Raw genomic sequence first — 18,090 nt, forward strand, 5'->3', positions numbered from 1 at the left:
TTTATCATGGATTTGTAAATTGAAAATATGCAGTAGGTCTACAACAGTGTTTTAAATATAAAAGGCTTTTAACAGCCATTGCACTGCTGTGGTTGATAAAGCAAATGGGAATTATAGAAGCCAAACATTTTGGTCAATATATCTAAGTTGCACTCTAATAATGGATTACATTAGCAGAGATGTGTTCAGAAGACCAATCTGAAGATTGCCCATATTGACTTGTGAGGCCCCCTGCTATTCCCATGGAGAGAATATAACCACTTGGAGAGGTGAGAAGGTTGGGACTGAGGCCAGGGAGACCAGCTGGGGTATGCATGGGCTGAATCAAATATTGTCAGACTTAAGAAGCAGTGTTTCTTCATTTGCACAGTGATGTGTTTACAAACAGTAATTAGTTCCATTTTTATTGAATGTGAAATATTCTTCTCAACCATGATCTTAGAAAAACAAAACCTTTTTTTTTTTTTAACAAGAATTAATTCCTCTTTGTGTCAGTCCCTTCCACCCACACACCCTGCATATGCACACAGTAATTTAACATGACATTCAGAAAGAAGAAACAAACACCATTTACAATCAAGACATCGACCTAGGTTTTAAAATTCAGATTATACAAGTTCAGTGCCTGAATTTGCATAGAAAATGTCTGGTTTGCATAATAACTTGAAAACTATTTTCCTTCTCTAGTATTTGTTTTTTAACTCCATTTAGCTGCAGTTCTTTCTGGAAGCTGCCAAAGCATTAATTCTTAATTCTGATATTTTTTAATTCTGGTCAAAATATTTGGTTTGGTTATTTTCTGTCCTCTAGGATTGCAGTCGGGTCTTTTGCAGGCCTCTGGCATCCGAAAGGTTTTTCCCTGCTCTTGCCTTTTTTTTTAATTGATTATTTAGGTCTTTCTGGTGGAGGTAATAATGGAGATTAGGAATTAAGTTTGAATCTGAGATTGTGCTAAGTACTTTCTTTAGACAAGTTAACTCTGGGGGGGGTTTTTAGAGGACTTATTTTGTAAGGATTTTTTCCAGCCTGTCATAATATCATTACTACATACTTTTGTTCAGTCAGCAAGGATTTTGTATGTATGACACACTGTAGGCAAACTGCACTCTTCTCAGAAACATGTAATTAAGATGTCAGGAAATTGTAGGTTAGTGTTTGTAAGAAGTCCGGCACACGGAAGTAACTCTGACAAGGCCTGTTGGTACTTAGGATGTTCTTTCTCTCCATAGATAGTGCTTAGCTATGTAATTACCTGCTTTGGAGAAATAATTTATTTTCATTCCTTTCCCTTCAATATCTTTTCTTAAATTAGTGCTTCAGTGAACAATATTTTTTTACACAAGACAAAAAAACTGTAACTTCAGAAGGGAAATACTTGCATGTCTATGAACAACCTAGTCCAAGTACAGTACTGCAGGATTTCCTGCACCAATGCAAGTGTCAGAATGTGAATTAGGGGAGGTAGTGCCTGCATCCTGGTTTTCTTACTACAGAGAAGTATTATAAAAACAGAATGATTCAGACTCAAGGATTTTAGTCACTTAAAAGAATTCAATCTATGAGAACTGTATTCCTTAGGAAAGAGTAGACAAAGATACTGTACTGATTTATTTTGTATCCTGAGAAGATAAGAAAGGATGAGGTATCAGTTATTTAATGGAAGTAAGACTTGTACAGAGAAATGTATTTATTTCTCTGAAAGGACATGGGGACTAAAGAAACACATGTAGGTTTCATTTCACTTGGAAAATAGCTGAAATATTTAACAATTTGTCAGGTATAGCAATCCATAAAGTTACTTGTTATTAATAGTTAAAAGTAGTGATGAGGTAATGATACAGATTTATTGAAGCTGAAGTTTAAATTAAATTTGGAGTGGGGTTCAGATGTAAATATTCAGAATTTCAACAGCTTTTCTTAGGAGAAATCATCTGCCAGAACCAGAAAGAGGTTACAAGCTTGGTTTTGTAACAGATCAGACTTCATTAACTCCGTTGTTTATTTATCACTGCAGATATTTCTGCAAATTGGATCTGAAGTTTCTGTGTAATGTCTTTTCTAATAGGTTTTTATCAGAACAGATCAGAAAATAGTTTTGAGTAACCAAGAGCCAAAGATATGAGTATGTTTGAATAGAAGTATTGGAAAATATCCCTGTGTCCCACAAGCATAATTCATGTCAGAGCAGGGTATAAAAATCACTACTCTGAGGTCTTGTCATGCCATGCTTACAAATGTTCCACTGTAACTGGGTTGGCAGAGTTGTGGTGCAAACCCCCCAAGTACTGATGTAGCATATGCTGAGAGAAAAACCTGGTTTTGTTGGCAAAGGGAGCAGCTGCCTCAAATCTCTGAGTGACATAAGCCACCTGACAAATGCACTCTTATCTCAGTCTAGCTGTAACATAAAACATAAGGATCCAAATAACCTGTTCCATTGAAAAACAAGCAAACAACCAAATCCCAGAAATCCCACCCAAGAGAGGCAATGTTTTGAAAGAGCAGTAGTGGAAGTTAAAAACAAATCAGCATTTAGAAAGATGTTGGCTTAAAAAGACAAATGATGCTGTATACCTACAGAATGCTGCTATACCTACAGAATATTGGTGTGCTGCCATGACTTTGAGGGGATTTATCTGCAGAGTTGTAAGTAAAGGTTTACTATCCATCTGATATCTCCAAAAATTATTTTCAGATTATAACCAGAATTTCCTCCTCTGCTTAATATAACCTGCTTTTGAGGCTAATTTGAACTTGCTGTGCCAATTTTGTACTGCAGTGAATGAAGAACAGTCATGATTAAATCATCAGGCTGGGAGAATGGTAACACACAGTCTGGTGTACAGCAGTATCTCAAATCACTGCATCTATTTTTTCAGTGACTGTTAGACTGAATATTGCATGAAATTAAAATTTTGATTTAAAAAGAAACACAGTTTTAGCTTCTACACAAGTCAACAAGTTTATATAAAGACATTGAGGGAACAGTTGCTTCACAGTTATCTGTTAACAGGAATGGAGAAATAAGAGGTTTTTTTAATGCTAGGAGTTTTCATAAACCAGAGTGTGATTTCACAAGATTTCAGCTATCACAGCAGCTGAAAGGGAGTGGGCTGACTCCTCTCTGGCTCTTCTCTTCCTTCCTGCCCCTGCCATGCAGTTCTGTCTTTGCCTTGCATCATCTTCTGTGCTCATGGACCAGAAGATGTGCCAGTTCCACTTGCTGACCTGGCAAAGAACAGCTGCCACCCTAGGTAGTTTTCTGTCACTTTAGCAAGCTTATTGAGTTTAATGTGAAATTGAGTGACTACTAGAACCCATCTCTTTTTGTAATAGCAAAGCCATAATTTATATCAAGCAATTTAGTAAAGCTGGGCCCTTAGGGTGAGGTTTCACAGGGTGCCTGAGCCGTTTTCGCAGCTTGCTGCTGTCAAAAAGAAAAATCCCCCAGGTACACGTTTCCTACTGCTTTTCCTGTGTTTGGTGCTGCCCCCTTTTTCAGCTGGCTCAGCTCACTCAACTGGCAGAAAATGAACCAGCAAAAGTGTGAACAGCTTTATGTCAGTTCAGTGAACTGAACTGGGAGGTATCAGACAAGTGCCAGAGCCAGCATGGCTGTGGACTGGCACCGGGTAGACTCAGTGGGGAAGAGGAGAGGAGGGAAACCTCTTTCAGCAGCAGAGGAATGCAGGGTTGGCTCAGCTGGCTTGTGAAACCATGTAACTTCACACAGTAACACAACCATTTTCTCATTGTGAAGATGCACTCTGGAATTCATTTTGAAGATTAAAAAAAAAAAAAATCTTCTGTCATTCTGAGATACTAAGAAAATATATGCATTCCCCCCCCCCCCCCAATTAGATGGTCCCAAATGAAAGGTGAAAGAGAATAAATAGAATTGAGGTTTGGAGGTGTTGGGAGTCACAGACTATCTACACTGTGTGCCGAGTAAAGGAATTTTTGTTTGTTAAATTTTTTATGCAGTCTAACACTTCTGCAAGGAATGCTGAGCTTCCCTGTGTTTTTTCCTTGAAATGGAAGAAAAAAAAAAGGTGTTTCTGTAGCCATTAACACCCTAATTAACACCTTACTCTTCTTTCAAATGAGTTCGTAGGAGAGTTGATGGAGCTGTAGCAGCTGGAGGCAAAACTTTGTTGGCGAGTAAGCTTGCAGCATGAAAGCGGGGATGGGGGAAATCATAAAGAGCGAGCTTGGTGAATGTCCTGAAAAGAGAAAGTGTAAGATATTGAAATAGGGCAATGAATAAAAAATCAATATTAAAATAGCAGCGGCAGGATCACTGCTGCTATCGCTTGGCGTGTGTTTGTTGGAGGCAGTACTGCCGCACTGCAGGCTGGAAGGAGGTTTGCCAGCAGAGCTCCTTGGGGGAGCCTCCTCCTCAGCTCCGCAGCAGAGAGCCGCCTTAACTCCATATTCAAATGGAAATAGTCACTGGGGCAAGGCAACTTTTTGTAGGGACAGCTGTGTCTGTGGGAAAGTTCTTGCCAACATTGTTAATGATACAGTTTCACGATTGCTGTAAGCCAGCCTGTGTGTGGGCTGGCGTCAAAAAGGGAGGTCCCAGCCATGTGTTTCTGCCGCCTCTCTGGTGCCAGTGTGAGCGTGAGTGGTAAACTGTAAAACTAACCTAGGGAAAAAAGCATGGGAGGGGTTGGCCAGATCGCATCCCTGATTTCTCACCATCTGATTGCACAAGTGCCAGCGCTGGCGCTGGGGAGGTTGGCTGGGGGGCGGAGGAGAGAGAGGCCCTTCAGCTGCAGCTCTGGCTCGGGCTGTTTGACAGCCATGGAGAGCACACAGTCTGAGGCAGGGGGTGGGGATTTGTTTTATTGTTGTTATTCTAAATGAGTCATATCATTGTAGCACATTTCAGCATAGAGATTCTGCCTGGGAGGCGTTCGGTGCTTAGGAGGCTGGCCCGGCTCCGGCTCCATGTAGGTCAGCGAGGAGTGCGGTCTCTTGTTCCCAGCATGTCACCACAGCTACTGCCAGCAGGAGCGTAGGGTGTCTTAATTAACTTTGCTCCACGTAATACAGCACACACCTAAGCCTCTGATGGAGCACAGCCATAGTTTCCAATTTAACAATGTATCAAGGTGTGTCATTAATATACAGTTACATATGCTAAGTCCTGTCTTATGTAAGCAATAGCGCACAACAAGGTGTGTTTAAGTCAGCCAGTGTGCCCGCATCTTGGATGTACTGGGGCAGCAGTGTTGCTGAGGGCTATAACACACCCAGGGTGTGGGTGTATTAGCTGACTAATCCACATTTTGTAGTGTTACTGCGCTTATTAAATACACTGAAGGGAAAATTTTAGAAGTAAATTAGTATCTGAATTATGAAAAATCAACGCTGAGTAAATGGAAGTGAGCAAAAACCTCTCAAAGAAGTAAGCAAAAGTGCAGGGCTACTTCTCCCTTTGAAACTTCCCTTTTTGTTAGTCTTCCTCGCAGGTAGCAGCCTGAGGTTGTGGTTGGCTGTGGAAACAGCCAGTCCATGTTTACTGAGCCATTACTCCCTCAGATGCTGCCATTAATCTCGGTGAAGTTGTCCTGGTCTGAGTCTCAGCTCTTAAACTGCAAGCTATGTATAAGGGGAAAAGTTTCATGGAAACTAATTCTCTGTATATTCTATTTGATATCCATTTTTCTGAGTTTTTTCCAATGTATCTTAGGAAAGAAACATTTTTGTCTTCATATTTGGACCTTGACATTTCAGAATGATCAATAATTTTAAATTCAATTAGTAGTTACCTACATCATGTGCAGGTGACTTTGCTAGATTAGGTCTTATTGATGAGCCATTTTCAGTTAATTGAAGGAGAGGTATAAACTGTGAGTGACACAGATGCACAGAAAGTGACACAATTTTATTGGGGTTAGTGCTCTCAGCTTTTTGTGAGTCTGCACTTCTATCTCAGATGTTTCTGCTCTGTATTTTTCAGCATGCCTATAGACAGCATTCAGTTTCCATCTCTGCAATGTTTCCTTCTCTGAGCAAGAATTAACCTGTTATTGGCTATTTTAAAAAGTGCTGGGTTTGTTGAGTTTTCAGTCCTTTTGCCATTTTAGGATTTTAGTTCTTAAAGCTTATGTTGATGATCTTATACAAACACCTGTTTTCATTCAACTCTGTAACTGGAGAATTTTCTTGGGCTCAAGGAACACCTATTGGACATTCACTGTTGACCTGATGCTAAAATGATTGCTATCTGTTAGCCACCCACTTCTCAGTGTATCAAGGATGCTTGGTTATATTAATTCCGCTATTAATATTGTCTTAGAGATTAAATAACCCAAACAGTAACCTTCCATTCCCCCAAAATCACCCTGAAAGTTCTTCCAAAACTTTATTTACCTATTTATTAAAACAAATTGCTGATGAAACTTTAAAACGTATTCTTGTATAGACTTTGTCCCTCCTTTGACTAGAGGAAACTGAGAATTATTCTGCTGATGTAAAAGCTGATATGGATTTTCAGAAATATACTTTTCCAGTAAAAGTGCCCAGGTGCAATCAGGTATTGTATCTTGTGTGGTAACAATACACCTGTGCACAAAAACAAAAGAAGTTTCACCACCACTTAAGGCACAATGTTTCATTTCCCTTAGTTTTCCTCTGCAGCTGACCAGTCAAACATGTTCTCAGCCTAATTACTGTACTATTTTAATAGAGTTAACCCAACATTTTGCTTCTTCTCTCTATATCTGGTTTGTTCTGGCTTTTTTTTCACTCTGTACTTTGGGCCTTGTCTAGGTTCTGCAGAACTTGCCAGACCTACACTTGGCCTTGCGTGCTTTGGCCTGGTTCTTAGTTCTTGTAAGCCTGACTTTTGACCACTGTTCAGAGTTCAAATGAATAATATAAATGACTGTTATATCTGTGAATCATAGCATCATTTAGGTTGGAAAAAACCACTGAGATTATCAAGTCCAACCATGAGCCCCAGACCACAAGTCCACCAGTAAACCATGATCCTAAGTATCTGCCCACTTTCTGCTTCTACTAATGCAGTATTTAGCTGGCTTGGTTGCACAATAATAATTTTTTTCTTTCCCAGATACCTTAAGTATGATAATAGGTAAGCTGTTTTCTTACTGTGAATGTGATGCTTTAGAAAACACCACCTTTACTACTTTCAGCAGGAGGTCGTGGTATGTGAAGGTGTTTGGTGTTTTAGAAGTCTTCCTGGAAACCACAGTTAAAGAAAATTGTATCTTTCAGAATGTTGTCTTTTATGATCTCTTGTCCTTCGTTAAGATTCCTTAACAGGACAAAAAATAAAAACTTAACATCCAGTGAATGAATAATTTCCCTAAGCAATTTGATAGCAGTGTTGGAAGCAATCCATTTTGGTAAGTCACAGAAACTGTATTTCAGTGACAGAAGATGGAAAGTTATCTTAATTATCTTCAGTCATGGCAAAATTATTGTAAGCAGATATGAAAGAGGAGTAGTTAGCATCTACCTCTGCAGCTTTAGAACTGGAAAATAAATTGCAGACTACGTTGGAGCTCATTTACAGACTACTAATTGGAGCTAATTTTAACATGGTGCAGAATGCCATTATCTGTGTGGTATGGCACTATGGTTCAAAATCAAAATTTACTTAAAAGAGGTTATTACATTTTTCCCCAAGAATTGTAGTTCAGTTCCTTCATTTATCTTGATAAATTGGAAAGTTGGTGTTTAGGAGAATGAATGAATGAATGACTAAAAAAATTGCTTGCTATCATTAGGGTAATTTACATAGTATAGAACAAGCCACTGACATGGGTATATTTTTCCTGCCCAGTGTAGGTGTGACTCAACCAAAGTTATTACATGTTGTAATCAGTTCTCCTGTATGTGATAGTAATGTTAATGGATATGATTTCACAGAAAAAAAATAATTTATATTGACTTGATGAGATCCCTGTGGATTTAATTTTATCTCTTAAAAAAGTAAATTTCCTGCAGAAAGTTTCTGTATTAATTCCAGCTTATTCCACAACCTTTGGAAGTTATCTAATGTCCCAATAACTTTTTGTTTAAAATTACTTTGATGAGCCAGCTATTAACAACATGAGTAACTTGATCCAAAGGAAAATAATTTCATTTGAGAAATTTTTGAAGGCAAAACCTCATATGTCTGAGTTTTGCTTGGACAGATAGGTGGGGGATAGCCACTCATGGTGTGCATCAGTGATAGGCTCTTCTGGTCCTTAGTCCCAGATGAGGTGAGGCTACAATAGAGAAACTCTTAACTCTAAATAGCATTATATCAGCAAATCAAATCAGCACAGGCTCATCATGGAAAGCTGAAATGAAGAGGTGTGTGTGGGTTTGAGACTGTATTAGAGATGTTGTATCACATATAGCTGGGAATTTATTATGAGAAAACTTATAATATGCATTTTTATTGTGTTTTGGTTTTATTACTATAAGTATTCCATAACTGATTTAATATTGCTTGAAAGTATGAAACAGTGTATTTGGGCAATCCTCTCATCACAACCTTGCAAATTATGTTGATTTTTATTTATCTGAATTTCCTACAAAAGAAGTAAAGTTATAAGTCCAGGAGAACCATTGTTCAACTGGAACAGAAGAAGGGGAACATTTCTGGGTGTGTCCTTTGGGTCTGCTCAGTGCAGCTGAGTAGGCTGAATGGTAGTGGGCAGGAGGTGCTTTATAGCCTTTGTATACTGCTATTGAAACTGTGGCAGCAACAGACATATTTAAACATCTGTCATCAGTCTTATTCTAGTTTGATTTCTAAAATAATAGAGGGACAGGGAAGACAAACAGCTGTGCTGGGAAGTCTTTACAGCAGCACAATGCTTAGGAGAAATATTGTGGTGATGCTATTGAGATAGAGCATGCTTAAAAGCATGTTAGCCTCAAAGACAGCAAAATAGTAATTTTTTCTTTTGTTTTGTGACATAGACAGGATTAATATGGCATGGGTGGTTGCTTATTATTGGGATTTTCTGACTTTTTCTGTTCTGTAACAGTTGCCTGTAACTTTAGGATGTTTCAGCTGTGATTTTTCATAAAAGGTGTTGTCCTCAGGTTGAAACTTTCATTAGCTATTCTTGATGAAATTTTCAGTTTTCTGGAAGATTACAAAGAGGTGTTATGTTGTTATTATTCCCTGGTTGTAGTTTTAAAAATTCTAGTGCCTTTTGTTTAGCTCTGCTTTTCTGAGGCCTTGCTGCCTGTGGCAAGAATTTTACTTCTGTTTTGACACTGTGGGTTTGCCATCCCTTAAAATCTTTCCCTATTTGAAATGTTTTAAAAGTTTGAAACACTTAAAAAAAAGTAGCAGCTTCTTACACACTCATTCAAGATTTCTTCTATATTAGAAACTAGTATCTGGAAGTTCTCTTCTCCCTGACTATGTTAAAGCTTCTTGCAGTAAGCAGCTGGTTGTATGGTCCCCCAACAGCTGCTACTTCCATTTAAATACTGTGTGCATCATGCCAGTCTGAGCCTGAGCCTGCACCTTATCTTTACCACTCCTCAGTGTAGTAAGATTGTAAGTGTGCCATACCTAAAAATAAATATGTTCCAGTATAGGGCAGGGGAGTGAAGCAAGAGCCTGCACTTCATGATTCTTGCTTTGGGGTAAAGTGAAACAGAGCTACAGAACTGACAGTAGTACTTGAAATTTCCCAGTATGTTCTGGGTCACAAGAGCCAATGGTCTGGAAAATGTAAATTTAATGCCTGAGCTAATGTTTTCATGCCTGTTGATTTATTTTGATCTAATGTTTGAATTCCCACTTGTTGGTCTTCTTCATGGTATCATGGAATCAAAGCAACAAGTGGAGCAAAGTCTGTGTTTTAGCCAGCTCTTTAAAATGTGTGTTTCATTTCATTATATGTGTGTTTTCTGTGCTCGGTTTGAAAGTCTGTAGCTGAGAACTTTTCCTAATGTTTTAGTCAGTCTTAAAAACTGATTTCTTACGGAAAGGCTGTAAAAAATGGTATCTGACTGATCTTTCTGTTATTCTAGATCGGATGCTGTGGTAGCATGCATAACTGTTAAGCATAGCTCATATTTGTTTAGTGCCTAAATCTGACAGATATTCAGGAGCTGAGGGATACAACCTTGAGCAGTTGAAGAAATTTCAATGAAAGTGAGGGCAGCTGAGCAGTATGACAGGGTTGAACCAGTTTTCTCATTGGAAGAGGAGTAGAACGTTTCAAGTTTATGGCATGGAAGTCTTAATTAAGCATAAGGCCTTCTGAATGTTCATGTTGACAGTGTTTTGTTTGGGGGGTTTTTGAGGGGGTTTTGGTTTAGTTTGGGGTTTTTCTTCCAAATCTATAACTCATGAAAATAATTTTCATCTGTTTCAGACACACCACTATAAAATCACTTGTGAATCTGGCATGTGATTTACATTTATGCATAGCTTTCCTTTCTAGGAAAAACATTTATTGGTTTGAGCATGTACTAGGTGCCTCAGGTAGTCCCTCTGTGATTTTGCAATTCTGAAACACGGGTTAAATATGAACATAATTTTTAATTAGGTTTCCTCTGTGCTGAACTTGGTGCAGCCTGGTTTGTTCTCCATTACTTTGCTGGCCAGAAGTTGTTGACCTTTAGATTATGCTGCAAAATCCATCTGTTGCTGCAGGCTTCTGTAAAGAGAGATGTAAAGAAATATTATCTCCTGTCAGTCAGCCATGTAAACAATTTGAACACAGGCAGCGGCTCAGTTTCCAAGATCTGAGTTAATTCAAAATAAGGAGGGAGAGGAGAAGCTGTGAACCAGTGCTCCCTATTCACTGGAGAATCTTTTCTCAGCTGTTGTGCCCTACTAAAATGCCATTGTCCTATTTTCAAATCCCCCTGCTCTCCATGGGAGAAGCTGCTCTGTGGATAACCCTAACCACTAATTAAATCCTCTCCTGTGATCTAGGAAGAGAAAGGCCATAACCTCCATTTGCTTATCTCTCTGCGCCCTCCCCAGTTGCCAGCTTCCAGCTTGCTCTTATGGCAGTCTCACCCAGGAGATTTCCTTGTTAGCAACCTGATATTTGCACTTTTTGTTATGTACCCATCAGCTAGCTATTTCCATACCCTAACCACTCTTTGACATTTCCCCAAATTTAATGTTTTCTGTACCACAGCCTTTAAGACTGTTTAGAGAACTTACCCTCATTTTTTTTCCCCCAATGTTGGTTGGTCATGTATTCAACAAGTCTTTGGTTAACTGATAAACTACAAGTTAGTGGCCCTAACGTGTTTTAAATATGGTCATTCCAGTAACTTTTACTCATATAAATGCCACTGATGTGTCTGAAGCTTCTGAGTCAAATTTAAAGTGAGACTGGCAAATAGTTCTCGTAATTATAACGCAATGAGGTTCTTGCTCCTTCACTTGCATTACATTAATTGTTAATACCTTTTAATTATGCAAATTTTCCCCCCATTAATCTGGTAAGCACACTGTACTCAAGATTGTTTTGGTTATGTTCTCAGATGTGTTTGCAACATTTTCTGATTTTAGCTTCCTATATTTTATTCTCTCAACTCTAAACCTGTGATTTCTGTTTCTCATTGAAAACCTGTCATGTTCTACTTTTACTGCACTGGCATGTCCTATGGCAATAATATTCTTTAATCTGTTGTCTTTATTAGAAGTTTTTATTTCATTTAGATAATGAAGAAAGGTTCTGCTTTTCTTGGCTCTGAGCATCCATTCAGAGAACTCCCACAGTATATACCCATTACAAAATTATCCTCTTCTCATAGTTTTGTGTATCTTAGTCCTTTCCACTGCCTTATTATCCTCTCAAAAAGTGCTTCCCAGTTGTGCTCACATTAAACGAGAGCAAATACACCCGTAATTTGTTCTCAGAGTCAAAAGCTAGATATGCTGTTGTGATATATGTGTGCCCTTGTCATATATATGCTACAAATACATTGGAACATGCTCTTCAAAAACTTCTCTTATTTCCGATACCTGAGCAAATTCAGAAATGGCCCCATACAAGAAATGTCGCTCTGAGTGCCAGTTTTGAGGAGAGTCCCTCTGGTGTATGAAATTTTTGGATGGAAATGTGTTAAAGGATGGACACAATTAGAAGGTGTCTCGTCTCCAGGGGCTTTATCCAGGAAATGTTTCAAGGGAAATGATAAGAAATAATTTCAAGCTGATTAAATAACCTTCCTTCGTATGGGGTGTCCATCAGAGGACCATTGCAGACTATTGTCTGCAATCTTCTATGTGTCTTAGAATGTTTATATCCATAAATATTGAGGTGCTAAAAAAAGTTTGTTGGAAATATGGTGGTAATTTAGATTATTGTCCGTGTTGTTGTACCAAGTTGATTAATATGTGTTATTTAGCAAAGTCAGTCATCCAGGTTATAATCTGAGGTGTGTACTTCTCAAAAATGTCTCATAAGGGACAAAGATGCCACTCTTCATGTTTAGGGGTAGTTCTCATTAATAGCTCAAATGTTCACCAAATGAACATATATCATCTGCAATGGAGGTAGGCATTCATCACTATTTACAAAGATTTTGAGAAATTACTGTAACTTTGCATAAGAATTTACTTTCTAGACTGACACAAGAAGTATTCTTCTGAAGAAGAGGGGAAGTCTTGGACTTATACCCCAAAGATCACTTTTCAGACTTCTGGTTTTTGCCTGTCACACAGTTTGACCATCTCAGTCTGGTTTTTCTGTATATAGAATTGTCTGAAAAAAAAATTAAGGCATTACAAAAAGATATTTTAGAACAATTTGACTAAATGGTAATTGTCCAAGAAATTGTTGAGCCTGTAATTCTGATATGCAGCCTATCAGGTAAACCAATATCTAGACTGATATTTTTTAAAGACCTCCAGGGATCATTCTGGCAATTAAGTCTGACTTCTGTGAGGCTGTACTGTTAGGCATGATAATAGGGAAGGGATGGGTAAACAGAAAGATAAATACAGTGGATTACATAAGAGTCAATATGATGTCTGTGGAGGGAAGTCATATTTATCCAGTTCCTCCAAATGGGTCAATAGTGTATGAAGAATTGTAACATGTTTGATAAAGGGGACTGGGAGTTTGAAAAGGCATTTCTTAGGGCTTCTCCGTAGAACTTTCAAAAGCAGCTGTGAGAAGCCATGAGACTGAGAAGTTCTTCTCACAGTTTAATAGTAGCTTAATGGCAGAAAATAATAAATGACCAGTATTGTGCTATAAATGTAGGTTATTTTCATAAGGCCACCAGAATCTTTGCTCTGCAATGCATTCATAAATTACCTGGAAAAAGAGATGTGGAATGATATGACAAAGATTTTTCGATGATACAGAATTATTCAAAAGTAAGGCTGATGGTAAAGAGTTGCAGACAAATCAAAATATTGATTGAATGGGTGACAGAATTGTGGTAGCATTCAGTAATGATAAGTACTGCATAATGTATCTTGAGAAAAATCATCCTAACTCTTATACAGGTCTTGAGGCTTGCTGAAAATTGATTCAAGAAAAATGTCCATGAAGCCAGAAATTATTAAGAAGTTCCCCTGTGGCTGGTCAGGCCCTTTTATGGACTGCTACCTGGTGTAATGGGCACAAGCTCCTAATTTTAACTAAGGTCAGCCTTCAGTCATTATTACAATAGCTAGTCAGATGAGATAGGCTTTGTATAGGCTACTTGGAAATTTGGGCTCGATAAGAAGGAAATATCTTTTCTTCATAGTGCAGGTGCTGGGATGTAGAGAAGGTATGTGCCAGTCCTTGTGCTGCAGCAGCAGGAAAAGGGCCACTTGGTGAAGGACTCTTGCAAGTTGTCATCTAGTGCCTAAGATTGTTGTCTGGGAGCCTAAAGACAATTGTCTTACCATCCTTGAGTGATAGGAGAGTGTAAAGTCTGGGTCCAGGAAGACCACTGGGCTGAGGCACATTGATGACACATCCAACTTCTTTGGGAAGAGATTGGAGCATATGCGTACATCTACTCCTTGAAAAAGTAAAAGGGTACCAGGAAGCTTCTTAGCAGCCTCCTGGCAGAGAATTACACACCTCCAACAGTTCCACAGGCAATGGAAGAAGAAAGGGCTCTCTATGTACACCTTTTCTCTCTGGATCCAGTTCATTGTGGCTCTTGCCAAGCCTTGTGGGATTGACCGCAAATGGAGACTGAGAACAGCTGGAGCTGTAAGAGGAGGTTTAGGCGGGGAGGGTAACACCGAATGCTGGTATCGTTTCAGCATCTAGGTGAAGACCTAATTGGAAGTCAGGGAATCTTTCCTTCCTCAGATGACAGAAATCAGACCCAAGACCTTGATTTTATTGAAAGGTGGTAGCCTAGTACTTGTATGGATTTTTTATCTGGCTTCTTCTAAGGTGGTCTTTTCCTTGTCACAAACTGTATTCCAGAGGACCAAATCCAGGGCTTTCTCAAGGACTCGAGTGCTGATGTTGGTGGTTGTTACCTTCTTATATCACTGTCTCTACACATAGGCAATGAGTGCAGCAGTGACCTCCTGTAATGATGTGAAGGAACCTGCCCCTGTCATGAATTAAGCTTGCTGATTATGTTCCCTAGGACAAATTTCCAGCACCAGCTCATTGATGTCTGTGGAAGGATGGCTGGGAAAACTGCGTGTGGAATAATCAGGATACATAAGGCACAAGAGGAAGAAAGTAGGAAAGGATTAGCAGGAGAGGAAATGGTATTTTCTCTCAAGATGTCCCTCTTTATCCCTGCTAAGGAATGTTTCTTGTGTTTGGTGGCTTTGGCCAGCTCTCAGCATACCTGCTGTAAGCAGCATCTTAGAACCTACTGGAGCTTTTTGATGGTACTGTGGAGGGAAACTTCTTTGGATAGTCAGCAACTTCCATTATTTAGAAGGGACCATATTCCTTCTTCTTGGTCTGACGGACAATCTCTTTAGATTTGTCCTGGGACCTAGCTCAGGAAGAAGCTGTTTTCCCTGGTAAGACATGAACTTTATAGAGGGATCATTTGAAAAACACAACAACGAACTTACCTAGTCTTCCCCATTCCATGTAGCACATGGCTGGGTCTTGCTCTAATAACTGGTTGGTTCCCCTTTTGCATGTGTGTGGTGAGGGAAGTTCTCACAGTGAGCAGGGGCTTGGATTATGGGGGGAAAAGAGCACTTCTGTGGAGGAAGGAAAGAGGGAAGAAGGCTGTGTGAGTGGAACAGGTTGTGGTCATGTTGTGTCAATTAATGTGTGCCCAACCCACTGATTCATATTCAGGTAAGATCAGTCCATCTGCTTGTGCAGGCTGTGGGCTTAGTTTGCACTGTAGCCACTTGAGATTGATAGTCCTGTCATGTACCAAGAGCAAAGAACTTGAGGCCAAGGAGGTGGAGACTCAATCTGACCCAGCAGTCAGCGCAGAGAAAAGGTAATATGTCATACAGCTGATCTGTCACAAATCCAATTAGTAAACCAAGACTCACAGTAATAAGAGTTGCAAACAGTTCATAGGCTAAAGTATGTTCACACAAACAAAATGTCTGTAAAACAGCTATGACTAGTTAGTTAATTAAAATGATAGATTTACTGTAATTTATGAGTGAATGAAACCAGATTCTAAATTCACTGAGTACATAAATGATTGGAAATGATTAATTGGCTTTTATTAAATGAGAGGGAGGACTAGAGAGTGCTATGTTCTGAGCAACTGACATGTGATAATGACTGCTCCTGCAGAAAAGCATAATAGAAAGTCATCTGAGTCACTCATTAACATCCACCACTGCCCTTTCTGTAAATTATAAGTCATTAAAGCCCAATATAGCTACTCTGGAACTTAAATAATAATTTTTACCTCACTAAAATGTTTTATTTGATTTTACTATAGTAGTCTTAGAGGCTGAAACTTATTTTGAGCAGGTTGGGGATAGTAAAACTGATTCAGAAAGCCAAAGCCTTGTCTTATATTACTGTATTGAGGGATAAAAACCATTTTAAAGTGTTTCGTTGTCAATTCGCTTCTTGGTTTCACTGCAAAGAGTGATGATTTTCCTGGCAGTTCAACATGTATTTTCTAAGAATAGAGTGAGAACATCACCTCATTTTTTACAGATCATCAGATGTCCACCAGTTGGGGGAACTTTGTGTTGTGTTGAATTTAAATCAGCAGTTTAGATTTGAAAGACTCAATAATTCATTAGCAATCCCTTGATCCACCCAGTTCCCCTGGGTGCTGTTTTAGAATGATAATCCAAATCATTCTTCAAATCTTTATAAGCAATCAGTTTTAAGTACAACTCTCAGAAGATAAGACTTCCTGCTAGTTATTTTTATCAAAAATAACACCAAACCTCAGAACATCCCAAACTAAAAAAAAGCAACACAGGTGAGCTAGGGGCTTTGATCAGACAGGTATTCTTTTTAAGTCAGATTTAGTTATTTTAGATTTTGTTTCTACATGTCTTATACTATGCTACGCAGTCAACCAAATATAGTATTACAAAAAGGTTACAGAGCTTCAAAATGAACCTCTTAACCACTTTAGATTGGCTTGAGTGCTTCAAAAAGTGCAATAAATCTATTTTTTAAAGTACAAATCTATTTTTATCCTGACATGAAGGTAATCTCCAGGTGCTTTAAACTTACCCAAAAAGGATCACGAACTTGGTTGAATCAACTATCCTTCAAAATCTCCTTTAAAATCCTGACAAAATTCTCTGACAAAGCACTGAGACTTTCTTTAAAAGTCTCATTGTCACTATCTTGCTTACAATAATAGTTTCCTTAATAGAGTGCCACTCATGTTACTTACTCTCTCTGTTATGTGGTCAGGGCCTTTGTGGGTCTTTGCTGAAATCTGGATTTGCTGGTGTCAACAGGAATTGAGTTTATTCCTTTTCCTGGAACAGTAATGAGATCATCACATCAGCTTTGTGTTGTGACGTGATTAAGTTCGCACTGTGACTCATTTAGCTTGTCCTGGAGGACAAAGTTGTAAGATTGGTGGGCATAGGAGCAAAAGGCAGGATCTTGTGGCAGGCATCCAGGTGCTCATTCTGCATCTGAAACCAGATGTGTTTTTAAAAGAATACAGTGTAAGAGTATGTAATGACTTCTTGTTTAACAAGAATCTCTCTGCCTGCATTTCTATAACTGTTAATATTTAAATTATTGACCTAATCAGGTTAAGTGTAAGGGCTGCAACATCTAATTTTAAGGCACACCTTGTTAGTGGTAATTGTGCAAGGGCAAATGCAAAACACTGGTGTAATTAGCTGCACATCAGCAAAAATGTCAGGAATTTTCACTTGAAACCTCTAAAAGAAAACAAATTGCTTTATTAAGTTAGAAATGCTTTATTTGTAACCTGTACATATTTATTATGAATACCTTCATGTGGTAATAGTGCTTTGTGATTTTTTTTTTTCCATAGTCAAAGTGAAAATGAGAGGGAAAAATACCCAGTTCACAGCCTGATTAGATCACAGCTGAAAGCTGGATTGTGGGTAGCTGGTTTTTACACAGTTTGATAGGACTGTCTTTCAGCTGAAGCCAAGACTGCCAAAGTGATGGTGCTGTAAGCCAGGTGTGAGGTTCACAGCCCCATCTGCGTGGGCAGAGTTTGTCAGAACCTTTGCATTCAATAGGGTTGCCTTTGGTCAGGGCTATCCATTCCTTGAGCACAACATTCACCCATGAGATAAAAGCAAAAATGTTTAAAATAACAAAATGTTTGTTCCTCTGCTCATACTGAAATAAAACATATTTTGACATAACAAATTTTTTCTCCCTGAAAGACTTAATCATGTAATTCAAGATTGAAGATTAACCTGTCTCAGCAAGCATTTCATGGCAAAATAAACACAGCATCACAAAGCTGGTTAACATTCAGCCACAGCTGCTGGCCTCATATTTATTAATTTATTTCCCTAGGACTTACTCTGCACTTTTAGAGAAAAGGCACTTCCCTAATTTTTTCTCAGTAGACATTGACTTCTAGGCTGTTTGTTCAAGATAAGCATCAAAATGAGAATGCAAAGGTCAATCTCTGCTGTATTAGAGAGTTACAAAGAGAAACGGTCAGTTTGTCTTCCAGAGAATGCTTTCCAATCCAAAT

General features: G+C 38.7%; 1 protein-coding gene and 1 long non-coding RNA gene across 2 annotated transcripts in view; one reads left to right on the forward strand and one right to left on the reverse strand.

Annotated features, from left to right (window-relative positions):
• The window catches only part of ULK4 (unc-51 like kinase 4), a 212,519-nt gene that overhangs the window by 177,214 nt on the left and 17,215 nt on the right, over positions 1-18,090 (forward strand). The window lies entirely within an intron of this gene.
• Positions 10,496-16,866, reverse strand: LOC108961506 (uncharacterized). Its single transcript, XR_001989839.3, has 3 exons — positions 16,786-16,866; positions 15,017-15,151; positions 10,496-10,655 (listed from the first exon to the last, which is right to left on the reverse strand). It is a non-coding gene; the product is annotated as an uncharacterized LOC108961506 (long non-coding RNA).

Source organism: Serinus canaria, chromosome 2 (assembly GCF_022539315.1).
Source record: "Serinus canaria isolate serCan28SL12 chromosome 2, serCan2020, whole genome shotgun sequence".
Lineage (NCBI taxonomy): Eukaryota > Metazoa > Chordata > Aves > Passeriformes > Fringillidae > Serinus > Serinus canaria.